This window comes from Leucoraja erinacea, chromosome 11, assembly GCF_028641065.1.
Source record: "Leucoraja erinacea ecotype New England chromosome 11, Leri_hhj_1, whole genome shotgun sequence".
In the NCBI taxonomy this organism is placed as follows: Eukaryota; Metazoa; Chordata; class Chondrichthyes; order Rajiformes; family Rajidae; genus Leucoraja; species Leucoraja erinaceus.
The window spans coordinates 31726575-31741257 of record NC_073387.1 but is presented as its reverse complement, the minus strand read 5'-3'; the positions used below and the strand labels follow the sequence as shown (position 1 = coordinate 31741257).

Genomic DNA, 14683 nt, shown 5'->3' with positions numbered 1-14683 from the left:
CCCGACAATTTACACTTATACCAAGCTAATTAACCTACAAAGCTGTACGTCTTTGGAGTGGGTGATGGGTGGGAAGGGGTCAACTTTAATGCTTACATTTTAAGCTATAAGTGATGCTTCCATTCACCCAATTTCTGGTTTGGGATACATAATAATACCTGCGGTAGTATATATAATGATAACTATTACTTTAAGAACTGAGTACTAGAATGGCATGATTTGTGTCATGTGATATATTCCATATCTTGTCAGTCTCATGAATATGTGTGAGTAAACGCAGTGTACTTTTGTAAAGTAAAGAAGACCCACACTGGCAACAGTGTGTACTGAAAATCTGTGCTTGTTCCTATCTACATGCTGAAGCCGTAATATCGTACAATGGCGACGAGGATTGGAAAGAGCTTGTGAACTCAACCTTTCAATACAGTGCAGGACTGTTGTGCAATATTCAGTATTGCTTAACATATTAAACAGCAAATACAAAGCTGTGCCGCAGTTGTTTGCGAACTGGACGTGATAGGCCACAGATCCTTCTATGCATGGGACTGTAGTTTAAAATAGCAGCTGTACAAATTGTCTCGAGTTTGTCAGGATATCTTTGTGTTGCGTCTACAGGGCAAGATGGCATCCTTGGGATACATAGGTCGACTAGGGACTTTCGACAAGAACTGTGAAACCTTTACCCCGTACTGTGAGCGAATGGAAATGTTTTTTATTGCAAATTACATTATTGAAGCTGAAGAAACAGAGGATGAGGATCAAGTGCAGGTAATAACACAAAACAAGGCCATCCAGGAATGAAAGGATGCCATTCTATTAACTGAAATTGGTCCTGAAGTTTATGAAACTCTCACCAACATCCTAGCCCCAGAGGAAGCAAGGAATGTTTCATTTGAGACTGTTCTTTCAAAACTTGATGCTCACTTCAACCCTAAGCCCATAGATTTTGCAGAAAGTTGCAAATTTCACACAAATGGCTAATGGCTGTGCTCCCATGCCAAGTTAATGACATTTCAACAGTATTAATTATGTCTAAGAATTAATAAAGATGCATGATTTATTTAGTAACATCACCTACCACAATATTATTTACAGGCAGCAAAATACTGAGGAACAGAATGTGGAAAATCTCCTCCATTTCTGCTCCCCACAGTTCTGGAGATCTCAGTGAGTGGAGACTGGTGTGGCAAACTTCCTGAGGCCTGCTTCAGTCACTGAAATGCAGCAGCCGCATACCAGCTATGCCAGGAAGAGAGTAAAATAGAACTGTAATTGTAAAACCAAGACCTTAAGTTCATTTGGATCATCAATAGTTGGTTTTAATTGCCAGAGACCTGGCGCAAACTTAAAGGTTCCCTCGGAAAGTGAAACTACAACTTCCTATAAGAACTTGATTTCACCTGAGATTTTTCTATCAAAGAACCACATGAAACTCAATGGCCACCAATTTCCTCCAACACCAAACTATCAAAAGATAGTTTCCAAGGGATCCAAGGAGAGATAGCTGAATGGATAGCAAATTGGCTCCATGGAAGGAAGCAGAGGGTGATGATGGAAGGTTGCTTCTCAGACTAGAGGCCTGTGACCAGTGGTGTGCCTCAGGGTTTGGTGCTGGGCCTGTGACTGTTTGTCATCTACATCAATGATTTGGATGAGAACATACAGGGCAAGATGAGCAAGTTTGCTGATGATACAAAAGTTAGTGGTTTTGCAGATAGTGAAGGTGGGTGTGAAAGATTGCAGCAGGATCTGGATCTATTGGCCAGGTGGGCAGAGGAATGGTTGATGGAATTTAATACAAAAAGTATGAGGTGTTGCATTTTGGGATGTTGAACAAGGGCAGGACCTACACAGTAAATGGTAGGCATCTGGATAGTGTTGTAGAGCAGAGGGATCTAGGAGTACAGGTGCGTGGTTCCTTGAAGGTCGAGTCGCAGGTAGATAAGGTGGACAAAAAAGGCTTTTGGCACGTTGGCCTACTTTGTCAGAGTATTGAGTATAGAAGTGGGGAGATCATGTTGCAGTTGTATAAGACATTGGTGAGGCCGCATTTAGAATATTGTGTTCAGTTCTGGGCACCATGTTATAGGAAAGATATTGTTAAGCTTGAAAGGGTTCAGGAAAAATTTACGAGGATGTTGCCAGGACTAGAGAGTGTCAGCTGTAGGGTCTCAGGTTAAGTATGCTGGGACTATCCCATGGAGCGCAGGAGGATGAGAGGAGATCTTATAGAGGTATACAAAACTATGAGAGGAAGAGATTGGGTAGATGCACAGAGTCTTTTGCCCAGAATAGGGGAATCGAGGACCAGATGACATAGGTTCAAGATAAAGGGGAAAAGATTAAATAAGCATCCGAGGGGTAACTTTTTCACACAAAAGGTGGTGGGTGTATGGAACAAGCTGCCAGAGGAGGTAGTTGAGGCTGTGACTATCCCATTGTTTAAGAAACAATTAGACAGGTACATGGATAGGACAGGTTTGGAGGGATATGGACCAAGTGCAGGCAAGTGGGACTAGTGTAGCTAGGACATTGTTGGCCCATGTGGGCGAGTTGGTTCAAAGGGCCTGTTTTCACACTGTATCACTCTAGGACTCTATGACTATAAGCCATCTCAATCCCCTCACTCTTGGTTCACAGGAAAGGAAACCATTTTGAGAGCACAGCTTGCAGGTTACAGTATTTCTGAGTGCAATGGATGAACGAAGGCCAGTTTGCACTTCTGTGAAAAGCAGTGCCAGGAAGGAGCATGATGACTTAAATTCAGTTTTGTTTTGCTGGTAGTAAAGAAGAATATGCACCATTTTGTCTAACGAACATGAAAAATAGGGAATTAGACCTTTTAGTCCCTCTTGCCTGACCCCCCCCCCCCCCCCCCCCCCCCCCCCCCCCCCATTCCATATCACTTCAGCATTATTGCTTTATATCTTAGTATTTAAATATCTAATAATCCCTATCTTAAATGTACTAATTGGTTGAATCTACACAGCCCCCTGGGATAAAGATGGTCTTGATGAAGAAACTTCTCATCACTTTCCTGAATAGCTGATCCTTTATTTTGGGACTGGGCCCCTGGTTCTGGACATCCCAGCCAGGGGAACATCATAATTGCACATAACCTGCCTTTGGTCTTCTAAATTCTGAACAGTACAATTCCATTCTGCCCAAACTCTCCTCATGCAATTAACATCCTCCTTCCCCTTCCCATAGCCCATGATTCAATCTGATAAACTTTGAAACACTCTCTGTCAAGTATATTCTTCCATGGGCAAAAGACCAGACTTGTGCGTGATATTTTTAGATGTGATCCCATGAAGGCCTTTATAATTGGAACATCTTTGCAAAGATAGGCCAACAAGCCATTTGTCTTTCAAGTTGCTTCATCTATCGCATGTAAACTTTATTTGTTTTGTGTGCAAGAACACACACGTCCCTCTGCACACCACAACTTTCAGCATCTCGCTATTTAAAAAAAAAAACATTCTTTTGCAATTTTGTTAGATGGCCTGACATTTTTTTAACATTCTGTTCTGTCTTCCATGTCCTCACATTGTCAGTAAACATATCCATATCTCCATTAAGCCTCTCTGTGTTCTCCTGACAACTCCTACCTTTGTACAATCACTGGATGAGGATTTATTTATCTTGGTTCCTCTCGTTCCAATTATTGATGTAGATTTTGAAAGGTAGCAACCTCAAAACTGATTCCCACAGCATCTCATTTATTACAACTTTCCAATGTAAAAAAGTCCCCTTATTTTATTCTGTTTTATGATTGTAAACCAATTCAAACTTACTCCAATGTCTCACCCACAATACAATGTGCTCTAATTTTGTCTAATGATATCTTATGTGCCACATAATTGAAGGCCTTCTGAAAGTCCAAATACACCTCAATCAACCGGTTCACTCTATTCTGTTGTTTTCAACTTCAAAGGACGAGCAAATTTGTCTTACATTAATCCTCAGTTTTGCTTGATTTAAAGTCATAGATGACATGGCAGACATATTTTGGGCTTAGTTATTTCAAATTATATAGCCTTCTAAGGTCAATTAAGGCCGGTGATCCAAGCCAGAAAATACAATGTACGCAGTGTTAAGGGTAATGCAAATTTGTCCTGCAAAAGCGCTTGTGAATGGAAATATTTTTGTTATTTCTCTCCCTGCCAATGTGACAAGTTGGATTCAGTCTCTGGTCAGTGCATGATCCAATAAATAAAAATTTGTGCTGGCATGACTTTATGAAAAGGTCGGTGAACTGAAGATTTAATTTATTTGATCAAAATATTCCATCTAAGATGCAACTTTGAATGTGCCTTGCGTGTGGAAACAGATGAAAGAGTGAAAAGCAGCTGAGAGGTTGGCAAATAACTATGGACTCTTGTCTTGTTTAAAAAGGTGTCATATTCTGAATACGTTTTGGAAGGATTTTCTGCACATAAAGGCAAGCAGATGGCGCCTGTGTGTGATGGAATCATGCGATTAGCAGACAGAGTGGGTGCTGAAAATCTAATGAAAATCTTTCGAGAATTGAACCGGATGAGTGGCTGGAAATTGACAAGGATGTAACAGAGACATTAAATACTGATGAAATCATAAAATCACATAAACCTAAAGTTCAAGAAGACGAAAGTGAAGATGGAGGGGAACCATAGAATGAAGTCGCTTGGAAAATAGCTGTTGAAGAATTTGAAACTTGTTTAGCAATGAAGCTGCTCTTCTCCACAAACCTTCTTCATTCATACTTCTTGCATGAGATAAGGAAGACTTGCAAGCAAGCAGGCAGGATTCATTCAAGAAGCCTAGTTAGCTCAAATCTTCCTAGCCTTTGACTTGGACCCATGAAAATTCTATTGGAGTCATGGTCATAGTCATACAGTGTGGAAACAGGCCTTTCTGCCCAACTTGCCCATACCGTCCAACATGTCCCAGCTACACTAGTCCCACTTACCTGCATTTGGTCCATTATCCCTCCAAACTTGTCCTATTGAACCTGATGAAATGAGAATCCAGAACACAGGAAATAAATTACATTGCTCTTTTGACATTTAGAATTAGTGATTTTTGTTTAAGTGATAGTTTATCCAATGCTAGGCTATGCATAAAAATCCATGCATAACCAAAATTGTTTGTTTTTATAAAATATACTCAAACATTAAATTTTATTTCAAGTGTTTTGCAAAGTAAATGTGTTCAGTTTATTTAAATATATACACACGGGCAGTGCAGGTATAGGCTAATTAGCAGCAACATCATCTGAAAATGTGGAACTTCCTGCGATGGTGAGGTCATTCATTCCTTTGATTTTATTTTGCTGTTATTTTTATGTTAATACTGTTTTAGCTTTAAAATATAACATTGGAGTGTAAAACATTACAATTGGAGTGTACAGTGAACCCTCATTATAACAGACCATAGTGGGGGCAGGGGGTGAGCGGTGTCCATTATTGCCGATCATCTGCTATAACAGAGTAAGGTATTATCCTTGTATGCAGTTGAAACAAAGAATTGCAGATGGTGGTAAAAGGACATAAAGTGCTGGAGTAACTCAACGCATCTCTGAAGAACATGGATTGGTGCCGCAAGGACCCATCTTCAGATTGATTTAGTTTGCTGAGTTACACCCGTACTTTCTGCAGTTTCACAATGCCGCTGGTCTGCACCAGCAAGCCTCTCCCCATTATCTACCCAAAAGTCTGGCAATGCAACCCCCAGCCATCAGCTCACCCCTGAGTCCACCACCATCGACAAGACTGACAAGACACATCTGGCCACCGCGGGCCCCTCCCATCCTGCTAAGCGCCATCACCTGCCCACTGTGAGACCTGCAAGAGATGGGTCTTGACACAATCAAAAAGTTGACACAATCAAAAAGTTATTAGGATGCTGTTTTAGCAAGAGTATCCTATCCTTCAACAGCGTGCCTGCAGTGTACACTATCTAAAAGATACATCATAGAAACTTGCCAAGACAAATTACATGTGCGATTTGAGTTATTATAAAAAAGGTATTCAAAAGAGAATCGAAATTCATCCATAGTCTCCAAAGTTATACTTTACTTCGCAACGTTATGTTGTATATTGGCCCTGAGATTCTGTTGCATTGATTAGAACTACAGACTTGGGGTGTTCTAACACTTATGTTTAATCCATACACTTATGTTTAAGACTGCAATTAGAATTTAATGTCCTGATTTGGATGTGTATTTATAAGAATGGCACAATAGCAATGGACTTAGTGCAAAATTCAGTTTTGCTGATTTCAATGGAAGTGAATTTCTGAAGCTTCATGCAACATGCTTACTCAGCGCATTGAATGCATCGTATGCCTTGATACTCAAAGATAGGATGATTAAAGGATGAAATTTAATTGGAGCATTCAAAATTGTGAAATCTTTTAACATTCTCTGACTTGGTTGATAGTTTATTATCAAATTTAAGATAATTTGCAAATGACAATGGTAAAGGCCAATGCAGCTTTGTGTGCAGTTAGTGATTAGAGCATGGTTCATCCTGCTACACACACTGACAGCAATGGCATTCTTCAAAGACTGATTGAGAAATGGTTGAATGGATGGCTTTCAGAGAGCTGGCAAAAGCGCAGTTTGCCAAATGGCTTCATGCTGTGCTCTAGCATTTTACAGAGTAGAAAATTGTCCTTGATCACATGTGCAAAATGCACAATGTAATAGCACGGGAAATTCATTTTCATGAAGTTAACGGAGTTGAATTTCAGATGGGCCACTCGTTACATCTTTACATCTACGCAGATATGTCTTCAAACAATGAACCGTATCAAAGCTTCTGCTTATATAGTTTGTTCCTCCAGTATCTGTATTTTGTAGCCGACGAAGGTGGATACTCCCAGAAACTCAGCAGCCAGTCTGGGCACAGTCACTTCCATAAACACAAATGGCATAGTAACAAAAGAATTAGCTTCATACTAAAGGATATTATTTTAAGGATATAATACTAAATATCCCAAAACACTGAGCTAACTCCCCCATTTTTAGGGAGACAGGAGGAAATGCAGATGCTGGAATCTTGAGGAAACCACAGAGTGCTGGAGCAACTCATTGGGTCTGGTTGAGCTGCCTGACCCACTGAGTTACCCCAACACTTTGTGTTCTACTCCCCCATTTTAGTGTCTACCCAAGTGAACAAAGTGGGCTTAGTTTAAAATCTTATTTGAACAACTGTATTTCCAACATTCCCAAATTACTGCATTGGGGTATTTCCAGATTGAGATTTTTTACAGACTCAGGAAATAAGAATCCTTCAAATTAACACATAGCCAGCACTAGAAAGTACAAATAGAACAACAAGCACTAAGCAAGTCTTGAAAGCAACACTGCAAAATGATATGCAGCTTTAAACAACAAAGTCTATTAAAAGCTGGCCATATGAGAGCCATATGCTATTTTTCATGGGCAGTAATCTTGTAGGTTTCAAAGTTTTTCGGATTCCTGGTATTTTGGGGGAATTAATTACATTGTATCTGAATTATATTGCAAAGTATATTGAGGTGCCTACTGAATATTCAGTTTTTGACCGCAACCATTTAAATTCCAGATCTTCTGGCTGGATTTTCTGCTCCAAGCTCCAAGCTCCAAGCTCTGAATGCCAGTTCATTGTGGATTCCTGTGGGGAACAAAGTTTTCCTTCCATCATTCATTCACTTAACATTCAGGCGTGCAGAATCAATGGGTTCCCTTGGATCAACATGGTGAAGCTCAGTTCCAACATCCCTTTCATTGATTTGAACTCTAACAATTTTACCTTCCATAAACTAGGACATTGACTGATTTATTTAATCACCACTGAGCCAAAACGTTACAGTTAACACTGCAGGGAAATCCCATTGAAATCTACTTGTTAAAAGTTCACACAAACAGTGTTGCCGTATGACATCTTCCTTAACCTAGTTAACAAGGTCCCAATTAGCAGCAGGCTCTTATGTGAAGTATTGCCATTATTGGATTGGCCGGAGAAAGCCCTGCTCACAAAACAACTGAGAATAAACTTCAGCACATTCTGAACCACTTAATAACCAATGGAACAATAAAAAGTATTTCTAGATTATTTACCAAAAGATTTTACATAACCAAAAGCACCCAAATAAATAAATAATTCAAAACATTAAATAATCTCATAATTACTCTTCTCTGCACAGCTGACCCTGACTCACAGAGGTGAGCAAGTCGGCTGTTATTACAATATTACAATAGTTTCCGTTGAACGATTCCCCAATGCAAGAGCTTGAAAATCGCTGTAGGTTTTTTGGATCAACATTGAAGCAAAGAATGGTAACAAGTTCAGACTATAGTTTTGCACAGAAAATGCTAGCTGTGGGCAGGCAATGCCTCATTGAAGAGTAATTATTCATTCTGTATTAATGGAAAATTATGGCATCAACTTTGATACCGTGCATTGATTTGTAAAGATGTGGGAAAGAGATCGAAGTGCTAGAAATGATAACATGTCAGGAAATCATTTAATCTGAAGAAGGGTCTCGACCCGTAACGTCACCCAGTCCATCTCTCCAGAGATGCTGCCTGGTCCGCATTTTGTGTCTACCTTCGATTTAAACCAGCATCTGCAGTTCTTTCCTACCTAATCATATAATCTTAGTGCAAATGGCTGCGTATGAGCCATCACATCAGGGGAAACACACAGCTCAGTTCCAACATCCCTTTCATTGATTTGAACTCTAACAATTTTACCTTCCATAAACTAGGACATTGACTGATTTATTTAATCACCACTGAGCCAAAACGTTACAGTTAACACTGCAGGGAAATCCCATTGAAATCTACTTGTTAAAAGTAGACCATCCTCAGCATGGCAACTGTTTCAATGGAGGGATGTTTGCGTGGATTTTAAGTTTAATTTTAAATCTAAGAAGTTCCTGTTTTTACTGTTGGCCACCAATGTGAACAAGGTAAGAACACAGCATAGAGCTGGGAATAGAATCTATGAGTTGGGACTTTATGTTGCAATTTAACAAAATATAGCTTAGGTCAAACTTGAAATATTGTATGCAGGTTTGGTTGCTAAACTATAGAATGTGATTGTGCTGGTGAGAATGCAGAGGAGATTCACAGGATGTTGGTTGGATTAGAGTACTTTAATCCAGTCCATGAATAACTCAAGCTTGCTTTCCCTAGACTGAACAAGGGTGACCAGTAGAAGTATATAAATTATGAGAGTGATAGATAGGATAGATAATCAAAATATTTTCCCCTTCATACAGATATCAAAAACTAGAGGGCATATATTTAATGTTAGTGGGAGGTGTTCCAATGGCGACCTGAGGGGGCAGCTTTTTTTACATAGTGAATGATTGAAATCTGAAATGTGCTGCCAGAGGTGGAATCAGATACAGTTACATTTAAGAAACATTTAGGTAGGACAAGCAAGGTAAGGCATGGAAGGATATGGTGTTAGCACAAGCAAATGGGATTAGTGCAAGAGGCCAAACCCTAGGTGTGGTGGGCCGAAGGGCCCATTCGTAAGCTCTATGAATTTGAAGCTCTCTCACTCTATCATTGGAGGTGGAAGAATTAAGGCATTTCCATCAATGAGTGCTGTAATGCCGGACCTTTTTTCTTGAATGTTCACTTTAAAGATAAAAGAATGTCCTTTTTAAACTTTGAAAGGAAATCTTCAAAATGTCAACATTAGTTTCTACGTTTTGGAGTGTGATTTTTCTTATTAGAATGCTGATAAATTTGAGGACCTCTTTCATGCTATTCTGTGCCTAAAGCACTCATGCTCACTCAGATCCCTTCAAAGAAAATCTCAAAATCGAATAAAAATATGCGAAAAACAGCTTCATACGCTTCATGAATAAAATGGGACCCTGCAGTTTATGTCGGTGCCTCCGTGGATAGCTTGCAAGTTGACACACTGGCTGCTGAAGAGTAAGCCAGTAGTGCTTAAAGAACTCTTTACCATGGCAGCCACAGAACAGGCTGCCATGGAGACAGGGGGAAGAGCACTGACACTCCAGTGATGAACTGGTCCATCTGACTCCCTTGCAACAAGTGGTCCCAAACAGCAAGCTGGTCAATGGGCCACTGATTGCAGCATCCAGGCCACAAGAGGTTACTGTAAACAAAGGGGACTCCAGGAATTCAAAAGTGATATGTTACTGATATGTTCGGGTGCGTGTGGTGACAGAGGTGTGTGGTGACTCTAAACTCTGCCTGATATCTTCCTGTTTCTGAGTTAAATTAAAGGTGTAGATTTTCTCTGGAAATTACTATTTGCCAGCACTGACTATGGTGACAGCAATTGCATAACTCAAGCTACAGCAAAAGTCAGCTGCATCTAGGTGCCTGAGACCCTTTCCCCATGGTCATCAATCTACCTGCAAATTATTTCCAATTTGTGAGCTCAAATGCAATAAAACCTCTTTGCTGTGCAGTGTGAGCTTTACAAATACTGCATTGATTGGTCCAGAAGAGCATCTGAATCGCCAAGGCGTATGAGTGAATGAATAAGTTTATTGGCCAAGTTTGCCTTGGTGCTCTGCTCGCAAGTAACAACACGACATAAAGTAAACCATTAAGAATAAAACATAAAACATTAAAACCGTAGATAGCCAAGGAGCAAGGACAGGGAGATAGAATTAATACTGAAGAAAACTAAAACAAAAAAAAACTAAAATTAAAACTAAGTGCCCAGTGGTGAAGTTGGATGAGTTGGGCCGAATGGCCTGTTCTAATACTGCAGGATTCTTTGACTCTATAAATCTATGATTCAACTTTTAGGCAAAGCTCCGCATGATTCCTGTGCATCTGAACATCTGTGGCCCAGGAGACTCAGCAACTGTTCAGGGAGGTACTTACAGCCTCTTGAAGGTGGTGTTATCCTAGAACCCCCCCCCCCACGCGCCCCCCCCACCCCCCTCCCATCCCCCCCTCACCTTCTGTGTCTCATTCTGCAGTCAGAGTACTGCCAGAATCCTTGTCACCCAAATGAAGATTAGGTGGATTATACCTTGTTTACAAGAGCAGGTCATTGTAAGAACTTTACCTGCAGTGACAACAGCAGAAGCTTGACTTTGTGGTTTGCCTCCCTCGAGCATCACCAACTGCGTAACATGCAGGTCACCTGGCAGTCTAAAGTGAGGCTCCGTCTCCAAGCTTGAAGTTGCTTCCTTCCTCCTTGCAACTCTAAAATTCACCAAATGTTACGGTTGCCAAGTCTATTTAAACTGTGACGTCGATTCGGACTTGTGTGGATCAACGTCATGTCAGCTCAACCTAATCGGTAGGGAAACCCGGAAATATATATTCCCGCAGAGGCTAGGTTAAAAAGCCACTGACAGATGTGCTCCAGAAACCCCCAAGATTCATATACTGCCAAATCCCCTGACACTTTCTGCACAACTCTACCAGTGCATCCGAATGTTAGCATTTCAATACTAAAGTTTTAAATTTGGAATCTTAGTTTAAAAACTTACTGACTTTAGGAGTGATGGTTGGAACCGTCATTAAATATCAAATGTTTGGTACTACTGCTACTCTTGGCAATTGTAGACAACTTTGTACTGAATCCAAAACAATTCCTGTCTAAGAAAGCTACTTCCTCTTTCATTGCCTTTCTACAGAAATTCTGATTCAAGAATTAAAAACTGGATGCCATGGATCTAAAGTAATATGTAGAAGGATTAGAGAGGAAATCAGGAAAATATTTTTACACTTAGAAGGTGGTGGGAGTCTGGAACGCGCTGCTTGAAATGGTGGCAGAGGTAGAAATGGTTGTCACATTTGTAAAAAAAAGGCCTGCACTTGAAGAGCTGTGACGGTACGGTTAAGATCCCGCAATGGAACTTGAGACAGAGACGGCCCAGAAACAGGGCCTTTAGTCCACCAAGTCCATGCCGACTATTAACCACCAATTTACAGGTACATAAATTGTACAAAATCGTATTTTTCATTCCTTTTTACATTCTTTCCAGCTTCTAACCACTCACCTACACATTTAGCTCTTTAGAACAGTCTCTCACCTTGTGGTAACATTTCTATGATTGGCTCTAGATTTTGATACACTTCAAAATGTTCAGCATCACATAAGTAGTTACTCTAACAATAGATTATACCCGGATCGCCATCATTTAGTGAAAATATGTTTGTCAAGTTTTGTGCTTTGATGTATCTTTCTTTTCTTAGATTAAAAATTACATGGGCTATGGTAAAAAGATCTGCCAAACAGCGACTTTAATCTGCAGTTTAAAGAACTCTTGATCCAAGCATAACCCTATTCAAGCAGAAAATGTCTTTGCAATCTGGGCCCACCTAGATCAAGATTTAATGATGTTGAAAGTTTGGTGCAACTTGGCAGCTCACTAAATGCCTTTTTTTATCCCTGGTTCTTAAACATTCGGTATAGTGAAGATATGGATTGAAGTTTGTAAATTCAGTTAAATCATCAGAGAGTGATGCCGTCTCACAAATAAAAAGGAAGGATCAAAGAGTGATCAAACTGACATCTTGTCATCTAGAACTTGTGGTTCTAAAACAATGTTGGCAAAGAAATAGGGGCAGAACATACACACACAACTTGTGAAGGAGCAGTTACAATGTGCATATGTGCATGTATACACTGGGGGATAGAAGAAGGGAAATGCATTATCGTTTTCTTATAGTATATGCAAATGTTTGTTTTTTTAACAATCATATATTACTTCGGATCCTAGAGTTCTTTAGGTCCACCACCTCAATCTGCTTTATCAATAATCTTACATCCTTTATAAATTTGCTTCTTCAATCAGGCTTATCCTTGGATCAGGATTTCTGTAAACTGTAGTTTAAGTGGCATGTTGAACAATCTTTGATTAATCAGTTTGACATTAATCTAAAGCACAGAAAAAGACACATCAAAGGAAATGCTGTACTGAAAGGATTTTTTAAAGAATCTTTGGTTACAATTAATTGGAAGATTGACTGTTTTCATACTGTTCAACATTAAAGGTTAGGTTTTTGATATTTATTGATTGTTCAACAGTCACAAAGCTCATGATATCGAACCAGATGTTGTGAGCATAAAGCATTACCAGGTCAATATGCAAGGTTGATCTGACAAAGTTTAAGTGCCAGAGAATGACCTTCTCCAACAAATTCCACAAAGCTCTTCTTTTGCCTCTAGCTCTCATTGAATCCTGGCAAAGCTAATGACCAGATGGCCTACTGACCATATGGCTCCAAAGGTAGTGAAGAGAACTTGTTTTTATAGGTAGACAAAAATGCTGGAGAAACTCAGCAGGTGAGACAGCATCTATGGAGCAAAGGAAATAAATATAATGTATTTTATAGAATGTCTTTTGTGATCTCAGATCAAACTGTTTCTTGACTAATGAAGTACTTGGGAAATATACTTACATATGCAATGAATGGAAAACAATTTGGCAACTGGTACAGTTTGAGAGATAGAAGAGCCACGAGGGATCATGGCTTCCGGTGAGCCTAAGTGCATCTCATCGTATTTATCACCCCAAAAAATGGATAGGGAAATTCACTCTTCATATCGTCCTCATCAAGATAAGTTTCCCAGCTGGAGGTGAGTTGATGATCTGTTTCCAGGCATAGCCCATGCTCGCCATACAGAGATGTGAAAGACTAGATCCCCTTAGACTCATAAACTATGTATCCTTTCTTACCTAAGGTGAATTGCCCTTTCCCTTCTGCTGCCAACTCATTTAACAGAGCTTTTCAGGTAGAAAAACATAGCACCAATCCACAATCTATCAATGCAGTATGGCATCATGTTTACTTTTGGCAAAATGTTTATAGGGAAACTAAATATGGCTTGATTGGTGAAATATTAAAAGACACCAGCAAATTGACACAATGTGCCACATTCAATCTGGGTTTTAAAGCCATCGCTCCACCAGAAAAAACAAACTGGGTGAAAATTGGTTAGAAATTGCCATTTACTTCTGTCTATTTTGGACCATGCCCAAAATTATATCCCAAATTATTTGCAAACTGAGGGATCAATAATACTTCAATCATGCTGATACAATAATCACCCATTATGTATTTATGTTGCAGCTGGTACTGTAATTACACCAGGATGCAAATGTCCAATGGCACAATTTGAATAATGTGTGAGCTTCTTATACTGGCTATTGAAAACAGATTTTAACAGCAGATTATCATTAAAAAAAACCCCATCAAATCTGATTTTCAGTCTGAGACCTTTCTACCAGTTCCAAAGCCTGCTTACAATATATAAAGGTATTTCTTTCCCCTTGGCCAATGCTTATGGAGGTGATCTCAGCTGCAGCAATAATAAAGTTGCTACAATAGGCCTCTGGGCTAAGAAGGGGAAATAAAAAGCCAATGTTCTAATTTCTCTGTGCTATTCAATGATTCCTGCTACAAAGGCATACGCATTTGAAGTATGTTAACTTCACTTGCTGCCATAGTTAAATAGCAGATTGATATTCCTGATCATAATTCCACCAGGTGTTATTTCTGGTGCAGGGATTTATATCCTCATGGAAAAGGTGTTGTATTTTAATTTGCAGTAATCCATTAAAAAGAAGTGTTAAATAGTCCACATAACCATGTGGCAGGAACAAAAATGACACAAGGACACTATGCCTTTTACGCACGTTTAATAGACATATGTGTCGCATGGCAGGAAATCTAAATAATGTTTTATTTTATTGG

The 14683-nt window shown here is 39.6% G+C and overlaps 1 long non-coding RNA gene across 2 annotated transcripts in view; it reads left to right on the top strand.

Annotated features, from left to right (window-relative positions):
• Positions 1-8098, top strand: part of LOC129701652 (uncharacterized) — a 62217-nt gene extending 54119 nt beyond the window's left edge. For both annotated transcript variants that reach the window (XR_008724238.1, XR_008724237.1), the window contains exons 3-4: positions 616-768; positions 4399-8098. This is a non-coding gene — a long non-coding RNA (uncharacterized LOC129701652). The remainder of the gene's footprint in view (positions 1-615; positions 769-4398) is intronic.
• Positions 8099-14683: the final 6585 nt, after the last annotated feature.